This window comes from Triticum dicoccoides, chromosome 7A, assembly GCF_002162155.2.
Source record: "Triticum dicoccoides isolate Atlit2015 ecotype Zavitan chromosome 7A, WEW_v2.0, whole genome shotgun sequence".
NCBI classification, from domain to species: domain Eukaryota; kingdom Viridiplantae; phylum Streptophyta; class Magnoliopsida; order Poales; family Poaceae; genus Triticum; species Triticum dicoccoides.
In genome coordinates this window covers 747,084,852-747,098,474 of record NC_041392.1, presented here as the reverse complement: position 1 = coordinate 747,098,474, position 13,623 = coordinate 747,084,852, and positions in this window count along the sequence as shown.

Genomic DNA, 13,623 nt, shown 5'->3' with positions numbered 1-13,623 from the left:
CGTCGTCGCACCCCGCCCCGTCCTCCCGTCGTCCCCGCCCGGCCCATCCCCGTCCCCGTCGTCGTCGCCCCATCCCCATCCCCGTCGTCACCGCCCGTCTCCGTCCCCGTCGTCGCGCCTCACCGGTGAGCTCCTGCTCCGGCCGCCATGTCCACACACACACACACACACACACACATTGTTATAGAAATGTTAGCAATTTTTCTGTTTTTTAGTTATAGAAATATTAGAAATGTTAGTTATATAGGAATGTTATAAATTTTTCTGTTTTTTAGTTATAGAAATATTTATAGAAATGTTAGCAAATTTTCTGTTTTTTAGTTATAGAAATATTAGAAATGTTAGTTATATATATAGAAATGTTAGAAATTTTAGAGTTAGTTTTAGCTAGATGAATTAGATTAATATCAAATTGTTAGAATTTGCATATAGAATTTTAGTTATCACAATCCAATCATTTAAAAAATGTTACTTTTTGCGGGCATATAGTATTTGTTCTCGACGATGCCCGGCGCACATCCTCGCCGTCGACCCGTTCGCCACGACGTCCGGCTGACCCATGTCCGGGACTGGGCTCTGCCGGGCTGGCACTGGGAGGTGCTACCTGGAGGGGCGCGCCGCTTGGTGAGGAACCCGGCCTCGGGTCCCGTCGTCGACCCTGATCTCCTTTGGTGGCGTTCGCGTGGGCCACATTCGGTGCAGAGGGAGCTGGCCCCACCGGAGGTGGTGCATCGTCGTGTCAGGGAGGAGGACGAGCACGTCCATCGCTACATGGCTGCTATGGACATCAGGTTCTCCAATACCTGGCAGGTTCTTTGGGCAGATGACCGGAGATATGATCCTGTGATGGTTCCTTGTCTTTGGGTGTATTTATTCGAGATTATATATTATTTGAGATGATGTATTCGAGATTATATATTATTCGAGACGATGCATATTATGTACTATATGATTCAGTTTTTCCTTATTGATTGCATCCATGCATTGTAATTTGAATACTAAATTGTTTTATATTTCTTCTGTATTAGTTAAATAAAAGCTATGGCGGACAATACCGGCAGAGAGGGAGAAGAGGCCCTGTTCGAGATCATACACAGCCCTAACAGGCCAGATGATCTGAATGAAGCAAATGACGGCTCCCAATATCTGAACAATACCGGGGAGGGTGATGATAAGATATTCAATCTCGACGACCGAGCTGATGAAGTCATGAACTATGATTATGATTATGATGACGCAGACAATGATTATGATGACGAATACAATGTTGATCTTGAAATAACAAAGACTACCGGCGAGGTATATTTATATAAGCAGGCATCTGGTGATCATCAAATGTTTTTTTTATTTGAAGATATATTAATGAATCGATCTTTCTTCTTTCAGCCCTCCGGATCGAGCAAATTTGCTTCTACAGACAGCAGGACAAAGCGCAGCCCAGGCAAAAAGTTGAAGAAGGGTGTAAAGTACAACATCGATTCTATCAAAGCTAGTGGCGAACCCCTCACGCCTAAGAACATTGCGAACAATTTCGTTCGTCAGTGCGGAGTTCTTGTGAAGGACCAACTCCCGATCTCCATTCAAGAATGGAAAGAGCCAAAAACTAAAAGCCCAGATGTTACTTGGGTCGATGACAGAGCAAAACAAAAGCTTTGGGAATCTCTGATGAAACATTTCACCCAACCAGATTATTTCACTGATGCAGATGTGCAGAAAGTCAAGGACGCTGCTCTTAAGAAGATGGCAATTGCATTCAACACCCACAAGAAAACTGTATGGGCCAACTACCTCGCTGCAGAAAGGAAGACTCCAAAATTCAAGGGAACACTGGAGAAGCAAAGAGAACACTGGCCCGCTTTCGTGAAATTCAAGGAATCAAAATTATCTAAGGAACGGTCGAGAAAAAACAAGGCCAATGCCGCAAAAAAGACGCAGTTCCATAGGCTGGGTCCAGGTGGCTACGCGGTGGCAATGCCTAAGTGGGATAAGTCTGAGCAAGAGATGGAGGATGCAGGGGTCACTCCGGTTACTAGGAGCTGGCCCCCTAGGTGCAGAACTTGGTTCTATGCGCATGGGGGGCGTTGGACCCGAAGACAGGCCTGGTTTCGAAGAAGGCAAGTCTAAAAGGAGCAGAACAAAAGTTACTTGACGCAATAGAAGATGCTCGAAAGGGGGTGTTCACGCCCAACAAAGAGAACGACGAGCTTACGCGCGCCCTGGGAAATCCTGAACACCCGGGAAGAACATGAGGCAAGGGCGTTATTCCCTGGTATGAGGGCTTTTCGGAATGGAACGATGACTACAGGACCCGTGCAAGAAAGATGATGGAGGAGGAGAAGAAGAGGAAGCTGGAGGAGGAGCAGAGGAAGAAGGACGTGGAACGCCTTCAAGGCCTAGAAGCAAGGCACGCAGACTTGGCACTCAAATTCCAGCAGTAGCAGCAGCAGATCGACTCACTTAGTCATGAAAGGGGGTCTCAGCAGCGGCAGCGGCAAGCGGATGATCATCCAGCATTGGATAGCACCATCCCATCCATGCTGAGAAGCAGCGTTGGTTCCGCCCCGGGCGACGCACTGCTAGATACATACCCTGTGGATGACATCATAAAGAACACTAACTGTGAGCTACACTTCAAAATGAAGAACATATCCATGAAGGTGGCGGATGCCGTTGCTTTTACAATTACCCCCGAAGCAACCTTCCATTGCGCCCCGATTCCAGCGGGCTATGCTCGTGTCTTGGTTGATGAAGTGGTGGACCCATATTCGGGGCTACAGCTTGACATTTCTGGAGGTGACGATGAGCACACACTGGGAGAGGCCATGCATCATATCATCCTATGGAGAAAGGATTGCACCATCTTTCGAAGTCCACCGACACCACGTCTGTCGACTCCTCCTCGAAGTCCGCCACCGTGTCAGCAGACTCCCGCTCCTCCAAGTCCATGAACGCGTGAGCAGACTCCTGCTTCAAGTCCAGCACAGCGTCAGGCCACTCCTCCTGTTTCACGTCCGACACCGTGTAAGGCCACACCTCCTGCTTCAAGTCCGGCACAGCGTCAGGCCACACCTCCTGCTTCAAGTCCGACACCGTGTTAGGCCACACCTCCTGTTTCAAGTCCGGCACAGCGTCAGGCCACTCCTCCTGCTCCAACTCAGCCACGTCAGCCGTCTCCGCCGCCTCAGCATTCGCAGAAGAGACACGCCGCAGCTATGGTGCGTAGCGGTACGAGTTGAGGTAGTACAGGAAGTACAGGCGAAGACAAGCGATATAAATATGGTCCAAGCAGCCTCGCTCCTCTTCCTCAGAGGCCTTACGACATGACCGAGGAGCAAAACGATGCCATACTGCGGGCCGAAGTGGACGCCCATTTTGGACCGAAACCGGCACCGCTGCCGAGGGAGAAAGTGCCTGAGGAAAAGATTGACCACTTCGTTCATATGGCTAGACCACCAGCTCCCAAGCCTGTTGACTCAGACTATGAGCGCCAAATCAGGAAGGCACATCGAGCACGACTATAGAAAGAAGCGAGCTCGAACTCGAGCCAACAAGCAGTTGTCAAAAAATGTAGGAAAATCATTCCCCAGCTGGGAGAACAGGCGGCGCAATCGATCCCCCCGCTTGTTGTGCCAACAACACATGACAGTACACGCGGCCAATATTATTGTGGGCGAACCGTTTACGTTCCCAAGCTGGGCGATGTGGTAATAACCGAGTAGCATATAATGCAGGCTGAAATGCTCAAGATCACTGTTGGACAACTCCTCGATATCGAGCCCATGTCTCCTCTTAGAGAGGAGAAAATAAAACGGAAATATGTCCGGGGCCAACCTTTGGTCGAGCCCGAGGAGGTCAAGAACCTCCCAACGAGAATGTATGAATTGCTTGATTGGTACATGAAAATTACCAAGAGTTCCAATCGAGAGTCCCTCATGGCGCAAGTCGAGGAAGATCATTACTTCAATAAGAAAGCTCTGTCCGTTGAGTATTCAGAAAAATTTCAGTTATTCAATCAAGATGCACTCGACAAATCTATCATCAGTTGCTATTGTCTGTAAGTGATTTCTTTCTATAATTTAAGTCTCAAGCTAGCTCTAGTGCTCATTGATTGATCATTAATTACCTGTAATTATATATTCTCACTATATATTCTTTTCTGTGGTATTATACAGGATGAAGATGTATGAAATGAAAAAAGCTGGACGCTATGACATTGGGTTCATTGATCCAAATACCGTTAATGAATACACATGGAAATTGGAATTGTGTAGACAAGATGTAGAGAAAAACATGCTAGAGTTCTTTAAGCGCCTCAATAGCAATGAAGATATACTACTTCCTTACAACTTCGAGTGAGTCACACTGTCTTGTACTACAAATTCTGTCACTGGATCTTGTTAGACATTAAAGTTGACAAAGGAAAAGTTGAAGTACTGGAATCACTACTTAAAAAAGAAAGTGACTACAGCATCGTGAAGGGGATAGTCAACAAGAAATTTCAATCATTATTAACTATATCTCGGCCTATTTAGTTCATCATTTCCTGATATGAACTATTTTTAATAACCCCTTTATTAATTTTCTTTGTCGGCGGGCAGGGCTTGGGCAAAGTACATCAAGGTGACTCCAGGAAAATGGCGACCAAAACTATTTATGTATCGACCCAAGGTAAGTAATTAAGTAGTACTAGCTAGCTAGCTACCATCTGTTTAATTCTTGTTTCAATACCATTAATTAATTAACATGCTTGACTAATTATTATCTGATTAAATTCTATTCTCGTAAAGGCCCTGAAGCAGGCGCCGGGGACTGAAGTGTGTGCATACTACGTTTGCAAGAACATTCGCATGATGGCGTCCGAAAGGAGCAGATCTGATAGACAGCAATGGTGTTCGCATGATGGCGTCCGAAACGATCATTTGCCAGAAGACTATTCACAAATCTTACATGATTGTCGATATCTAGTCACACAACTAATACACATGCATATTGATCTCCTTCTTAACAGTTCAAAGACGTGCGGGACCAGCTGATACGTCTCCAATGTACCTATAATTTTTTATTGCTCCATGCTATATTATCTACTGTTTTGGACTATATTAGGCTTTATTTTCCACTTTTATATTATTTTTGGGACTAACCTATTAACCGGAGGCCCAGCCCAGAATTGTTGTTTTTTGCCTATTTCAGTGTTTCGAGGAAACAGAATATCAAACGGAGTCCAAACGGAATAAAACCTTCAGGAACGTGATTTTCTCACCGAACGTGATCCAGGAGACTTGGACCCTACTCCAAGAAGTCAAAGAGGCGGTCACAAGGGTGGGCCCCCCCCCTAGGGCGCGCCCCCCTGCCTCGTGGGCCCCTCGGTGCTCCACCGACGTACTCCTTCCTCCTATATATACCTACGTACCCCCAAACGATCAGATACGGAGCCAAAAACCTAATTCCACCGCCGCAACTTTCTGTATCCACGAGATCCCATCTTGGGGCCTGTTCCGGAGCTCCGCCGGAGAGGGCCATCATCACGGAGGGCTTCTACATCATCATAGCCCCTCCGATGAAGTGTGAGTAGTTTACCTCAGACCTTCGGGTCCATAGTTATTAGCTAGATGGCTTCTTCTCTCTTTTTGGATCTCAATACAATGTTCTCCCCCTCTCTCGTGGAGATCTATCTGATGTAATCTTCTTTTTGCGGTGTGTTTGTTGAGACCGATGAATTGTGGGTTTATGATCAAGTCTATCTATGAATAATATTTGAATCTTCTCTGAATTCTTTTATGTATGATTGGTTATCTTTGCAAGTCTCTTTGAATTATCAGTTTGGTTTGGCCTACTAGATTGGTTTTTCTTGCAATGGGAGAAGTGCTTAGCTTTGGGTTCAATCTTGCGGTGTCCTTTCCCAGTGACAGAAGGGGCAGCAAGGCACGTATTGTATTGTTGCCATCGAGGATAACAAGATGGGTTTTTTATCATATTGCATGAAACTATCCCTCTACATCATGTCATCTTGCTTAAGGCGTTACTCTGTTTTTAACTTAATACTCTAGATGCATGCTGGATAGCGGTTGATGAGTCGAGTAATAGTAGTAGATGCAGGCAGGAGTCGGTCTACTTGTCTCAGACGTGATGCATATATACATGATCATACCTAGATATTCTCATAACTATGCTCAATTCTGTCAACTGCTCAACAGTAATTTGTTCACCCAACGTAGAATACTTATGCTCTTGAGAGAAGCCACTAGTGAAACCTATGGCGCCCGGGTCTATTCTCATCATATCAATCTCCATCACTTTATTATTGCTTTGCTTTTTACTTTGCCTTTTACTTTTTACTTTGCATCTTTATATCAAAAATACCAAAAATATTATCTATCATCTCTATCAGATCTCACTCCCATAGGTGACCGTGAAGGGATTGACAACCCCTAATCGCGTTGGTTGCGTTGAGCTATTGTTTTGTGTAGGTACAAGGGACTTGCGTGTAGCCTCCTACTGGATTGATACCTTGGTTCTCAAAAACTAAGGGAAATACTTACGCTACTTTGCTGCATCATCCTCTCCTAGTCGGGGAAATCCAACGCAGTGCTCAAGAGGTAGCAAGAAGAATTTCTGGCGCCGTTGTCGGGGAGGTCTACGCAAAAGTCAACATACCAAGTACCCATCACAATCCCTATCTCCCGCATTACATTATTTGCCATTTGCCTCTCGTTTTCCTCTCCCCTGCTTCACCCTTGTCGTTTTATTCGCCCTCTCTTTTCCATTTGCCTTTTTTCTTGCTTGCCTTTTGTTTACTCGTGTGTTGGATTGCTTGTTTGTCGCGATGGCTCAAGATACTACCAAATTGTGTGACTTCACCAATGCCAATAATAATGATTTCCTTAGCACTCCGGTTGCTCCTCTTGTCAATACTGAATCTTGTGAAATCAATACTGCTTTGCTGAATCTTGTTATGAAAGATCAATTCGCCGGCCTTCCTAGTGAAGATGCCGCTACTCATCTGAATAGCTTCGTTGATTTATGTGATATGCAAAAGAAGAAATATGTCGATAATTATGTTGTTAAATTGAAGCTATTTCCTTTTTCTCTTAGAGATCTTGCTAAAGCTTGGTTTTCGTCTTTGCCTAAAAATATTATTGATTCTTGGAACAAGTGCAAAGATGCTTTTATCTCTAAGTATTTTCCTCCCGCTAAGATCATCTCTCTTAGAAACGACATTATGAATTTTAAGCAACTTGATCATGAACATGTTGCACAAGCTTCAGAGAGAATGAAATTAATGATACGTAATTGCCCTACTCATGGTTTGAATTTGTGGATGATTATACAAAAAATTTATGCCGGATTGAATTTTGCTTCTAGAAATCTTTTAGATTCGGCCGCGGGAGGCACTTTTATGGAAATCACTTTAGGAGATGCTACTAAACTCCTAGATAATATTATGGTTAATTATTCTCAATGGCACACTGAAAGATCCACTAATAAAAAAGTGCATGCGATAGAAGAAATTAATGTTTTGAGTGGAAAGATGGATGAACTTATGAAATTATTTGCTACTAAAAGTGTTTCTTCTGATCCTAATGATATGCCTTTGTCTACTTTGATTGAGAATAATAATGAATCTATGGATGTGAATTTTATTGGTAGGAATAATTTTGGTAACAACGCGTATAGAGGGAATTTTAATCCTAGGCCTTATCCTAGTAATCCTTCTAATAATTATGGAAATTCCTATGATAACTATTATGGAAATTTTAATAAGATGCCCTCTGAATTTGAGAATAGTGTTAAAGAGTTTATGAATTCACAAAAGAATTTTAATGCTTTGCTTGAAGAGAAATTGCTTAAAGTTGATGATTTGGCTAGGAACGTTGATAGAATTTCTCTTGAGGTTGATTCTTTAAAGCTTAGATCTATTCCTCCTAAGCATGATATCAATGAGTCTCTCAAAGCCATGAGAATTTCCATTGATGAGTGCAAGTAAAGAACCGATAGTGCGTGCTTCCAAAGATGCCTTTATTAAAGCGTGGTCTTCCAATTCCTATGAAAATCAAGATGAAGATCTAAAAGTTATTGATGTGTCCCCTATTAAATCGTTGTTTTGCAATATGAATCTTGATGAAACTGAATATGATCTACCTTTACCTAGAAGGCGTTCCAAAAATTTGGAGTATTTAGATCTTGATGATGAAATTGATAAAAGTGGGATTGAAAGAAATAAAACCCTAGATGTTGCTAAACCCACTATATTGGATTTCAAGGAATTTAATTATGAAAGTTGCTCTTTAATTGATTGTATTTCCTTGTTGCAATCCGTGCTAAATTCTCCCCATTCTTATAGTCAAAATAAAGCCTTTACCGAACAATCGTTGATGCCTTGATGCAATCTTATGAAGAAAAACTTGAGTTCAAAGTTTCTATGCCTAGAAAACTCTATGATGAGTGGGAACCAACTATAAAAATTAAAATTAAAGATCATGAGTTTTATGCTTTGTGTGATTTGGGTGCTAGTGTCTCCACTATCCCCAAAACTTTGTGTGATTTGCTAGATTTCCGTGATTTTGATGATTGCTCTCTAAACTTGCATCTTGCGGATTCCACTATTAAGAAACCTATGGGAAGAATTAATGATGTTCTTATTGTTGCAAATAGGAATTATGTGCCCGTAGATTTTATCGTTCTTGATATAGATTGCAATCCTTCTTGCCCTATTATTCTCGGTAGACCTTTCCTTAGAACGGTTGGTGCAATTATTGATATGAAGGAAGGGAATATTAGATTTCAATTTCCATTAAAAAAGGGCATGGAACACTTTCCTGGAAAGAAAATAAAATTGCCATATGAAACTATCATGAGAGCCACTTATGGATTGCCTACCAAAGATGGCAATACCTAGATCTATCCTCGCTTTTATGCCTAGCTAGGGGCGTTAAACGATAGCGCTTGTTGGGAGGCAACCCAATTTTATTTTTAGTTTTTTTGTTTTTATTATGCTTAGGAATAAATAATCCATCTACCTTCTGTTTAGATGTGGTTTTATGTTTTAATTTGTGTTTGTGCCAAGTTAGACCTATAGGATCTTCTTGGATGATAGTTATTTGATCTTGCTGTAATTTCCAGAAACTTTCTGTTCACGAAAACAATTGTTAAAAATCACCAGAATGTGATAAAATACTGATTCCAATTGCTGCTGATAAATAAACAGATTGTCTAGGTCGTCCTATTTTGGTAGATTTTTTGGAGTTCCAGAAGTTTGCGTTAGTTATTACTACAGACAGTTCTATTTTGACAGATTCTGTTTTTCGTGTGTTGTTTGCTTATTTTGATGAATCTATGGCTAATAAAATAGTTTATAATCCATAGAGAAGTTGGAATACAGTAGGTTCAACACCAATATAAATAAAGAATGAGTTCATTACAGTACCTTGAAGTGGTCATTTGTTTTCTTTCTCTAACGGAGCTCACGAGATTTCTATTGAGTTTTGTGTTGTGAAGTTTTCAAGTTTTGGGTGAAATCTTTTGATGGATTATGGAACAAGGAGTGGCAAGAGCCTAAGCTTGGGGATGCCCATGGAACCCCCAAGATAATCCAAGGACACCAAAAAGTCAAAGCTTGGGGATGCCCCGAAAGGCATCCCCTCTTTCGTCTACTTCCATCGTGTGATAGCCTGGCTTATTAGGGATGATAGACTACTCATATCAGTAAGGAATTCCTTCTTTTCCGGAAGCCCATTCGGATAGAACTCCAAAGTTAAGCGTGCTCAGCTTGGAGTAGTGTCAGGATGGGTGACCGACCGGGAAGTTGCTCCCGGGTGCGCACGAGTGAGGACAAAGTACGCAGAAAAGACTAGTATTGATCTGTGGGGCCAGTCTAGAACCCGCCAGGAGTAACGACCACCGGCGGGTGTGTCCGGGGCATTACAAGTTGGTATCAGAGCCGACCCTCGCGGTTACACGGATGGTTGCGGACAGGTGCGTGGTCATGTTGTTCATGACATTTGTGACCCGTCGTGGCACCCGGCATGGCACATGTACTAGACTGGAAGCACAGACGTTTGTGCCAAGAGGGAACGTTCCTGTGGCCCGACGAGGACGTCGGTTCCTCTGAGTGGGGGTGTATGTGATAGCCTGGCTTATTAGGGATGATAGACTACTCATATCAATAAGGAATTCCTTCTTTTCCGGGAGCCCATTCGGATAGAACTCCAAAGTTAAGCGTGCTCAGCTTGGAGTAGTGTCAGGATGGGTGACCGACCGGGAAGTTGCTCCTGGGTGCGCACGAGTGAGGACAAAGTGCGCAGAAAAGACTAGTATTGATCTGTGGGGCCAGTCTAGATCCCGCCAGGAGTAACAACCACCGGCGGGTGTGTTCGGGGCGTTACACATCGCTAATTTTACTTGGAGCTATATTTTTATTCACCACATGATATGTGTTTTGCTTGGAGCATCTTGTATTATTTGTGTCTTTTTTTGTTAGTGTGCCACAATCATCCTTGCTGTACACACCTTTTGAGAGAGCCATACATAAATTGGAATTTGATAGTTTTGCTCTATGTGCTTCACTTGTATCTTTTGAGCTATGTAGTTTTGCTCTATGTACTTCACTTATATCTTTTGAGCTTTATAATTTTGCTCTATGTGCTTCACTTAGATATTTTAGAGCATGGTGGTGGATTTGTTTTATAGAAACTATTGATCTTTCATGCTTCACTTAGATTATTTTGAGAGTCTTTAATAGCATGGTAAATTGTTTAATAATAATAATATGCTTGGTACTCAAGATTTGTGAAACTTTCTTTTGAGTGTGTTGAATACTAAGAAAAGTTTGATGCTTGATAATTGTTTTGAGATATGGAGGTGATAATATCAAAGTCGTGCTAGTTGAGTAGTTGTGAATTTGAGAAATGCTTGTGTTGAAGTTTGCAAGTCCCGTAGCATGCACATATGGTAAACGTTATGTAACAAATTTGAAACATGAGGTGTTATTTGATTGTCCTCCTTATGAGTGGCGGTCGGGGACGAGCGATGGTCTTTTCCTACCAATCTATCCCCCTAGGAGCATGCGCGTAGTACTTTGGTTTTTGACGGCTTGTAGATTTTTTGCAATAAGTATATGAGTTCTTTATGACTAATGTTGAGTCCATGGATTATACGCACTCTCACCCTTCCATCATTGCTAGCCTCTTCGGTACCGTGCACTGCCCTTTCTCGCTTTGAGAGTTGGTGCAAACTTCGCTGGTGCATCCAAACCCCGTGATATGATACGCTCTTTCACACATAAGCCTCCTTATATCTTCCTCAAAACAGCCACCATACCTACCTATTATGGCATTTCCATAGCCATTCTGAGATATATTGCCATGCAACTTTCCACCATACCTTTCCTCATGACACATTCATCATTGTCATATTGCTTTAGCATGATCATGTAGTTGACATAGAATTTGTGGCAAAGCCACCGTTCATAATTCTTTCATACATGTCACTCCTGGTTCATTGCATATCCCGGTACACAGCCGGAGGCATTCATATAGAGTCATACTTTGTTCTAGTATCAAGTTGTAATCATTGAGTTGTAAATAAATAGAAGTGTGATGATCATCATTCAATAGAGTATTGTCCCAAAAAAAGAGAAAGGCCAAAGAAAAAAAGGCCCAAAAAAGAGAAAATAAATAAAAAGGGGCAATGCTACTATCCTTTTTTTCCACACTTGTGCTTCAAAGTAGCATCATAATCTTCATGATAGAGAGTCTCTTGTTTTGTCATTTTCATATACTAGTGGGAATCTTTCATTATAGAACTTGGCTTGTATATTCCAACAATGGGCCTCCTCAAGTGCCCTAGGTGTTCGTGAGAAAGCAAGTTGGATGCACACCCACTTAGTTTCTTTTGTTGAGCTTTCATACATTTATAGCTCTAGTGCATCCGTTGCATGGCAATCCCTACTCCTTGCATTAACATCAATCGATGGGCATCTCCATAGCTCATTGATTAGCCTCGTTGATGTGAGATCTTCTCCTTTTTTGTCTTCTCTACATGACCCCCATCATTATATTCTATTCCAACCATAGTGCTATATCCATGGCTCACGCTATTGTATTGCGTGAAGGTTTATAAGTTTGAGATTACTAAAGTATGAAACAATTGCTTGGCTTGTCATCGGGGTTGTGCATGATGAGAGCATTCTTGTGTGACGAAAATGGAGCATGACTAAACTATATGATTTTGTAGGGATAAACTTCCTTTGGCCATGTTATTTTGAGAAGCCATAATTGCTTAGTTAGTATGCTTGAAGTATTATTATTTTTATGTCAATATGAACTATTGTCTTGAATCTTTCGAATCTGAATATTCATACCACAATTAAGAAGATTTGCATTGAAATTATGCCAAGTAGCACTCCGCATCAAAAATTCTCTTTTTATCATTTACCTACTCGAGGACGAGCAGGAATTAAGCTTGGGGATGCCTGATACGTCTCCAACGTATCTATAATTTTTGATTGCTCCATGCTATATTATCTACTGTTTTGGACTATACTTGGCTTTATTTTCCACTTTTATAGTATTTTTGGGACTAACCTATTAACCGGAGGCCCAGCCCAGAATTGATGTTTTTTTCCTATTTCAGTGTTTCGAAGAAACAGAATATCAAACGGAGTCCAAACAGAATAAAACCTTCGGGAACGTGATTTTCTCACCGAACGTGATCCGGGAGACTTGGACCCTACTCCAAGGAGTCAAAGAGGCGGTCATGAGGGTGGGGGTCGCCCCCCCCCCCTAGGGTGCGCCCCTGCCTCGTGGGCCCCTTGGTGCTCCACCGACGTACTCCTTCCTCCTATATATACCTACGTACCCCAAAACGATCAGATACGGAGCCAAAACCTAATTCCACCGCCGCAACTTTCTGTATCCACAAGATCCCATCTTGGGGCATATTCTGGAGCTCCGCCGAAGAGGGCCATCATCACGGAGGGCTTCTACATCATCATAGCCCCTCCGATGAAGTGTGAGTAGTTTACCTCAGACCTTCGGGTCCATAGTTATTAGCTAGATGGCTTCTTCTCTCTTTTTGGATCTCAATACAATGTTCTCCCCCTCTCTCGTGGAGATCTATTCGATGTAATCTTCTTTTTGCGGTGTGTTTGTTGAGATCGATGAATTGTGGGTTTATGATCAAGTCTATCTATGAATAATATTTGAATCTTCTCTAAATTCTTTTATGTATGATTGGTTATCTTTGCAAGTCTCTTCGAATTATCAGTTTGGTTTGGCCTACTAGATTGGTTTTTCTTGCAATGGGAGAAGTGCTTAGCTTTGGGTTCAATCTTGCGGTGTCCTTTCCCAGTGACAGAAGGGGCAGCAAGGCACGTATTGTATTGTTGCCATCGAGGATAACAAGATGGGTTTTTTTTATCATATTGCATGAAACTATCCCTCTACATCATGTCATCTTGCTTAAGGCGTTACTCTGTTTTTAACTTAATACTCTAGATGCATGCTGGATAGCGGTTGATGAGTCGAGTAATAGTAGTAGATGCAGGCAGGAGTCGGTCTACTTGTCTCGCACGTGATGCATATATACATGATCATACCTAGATATTCTCATAACTATGCTCAATTC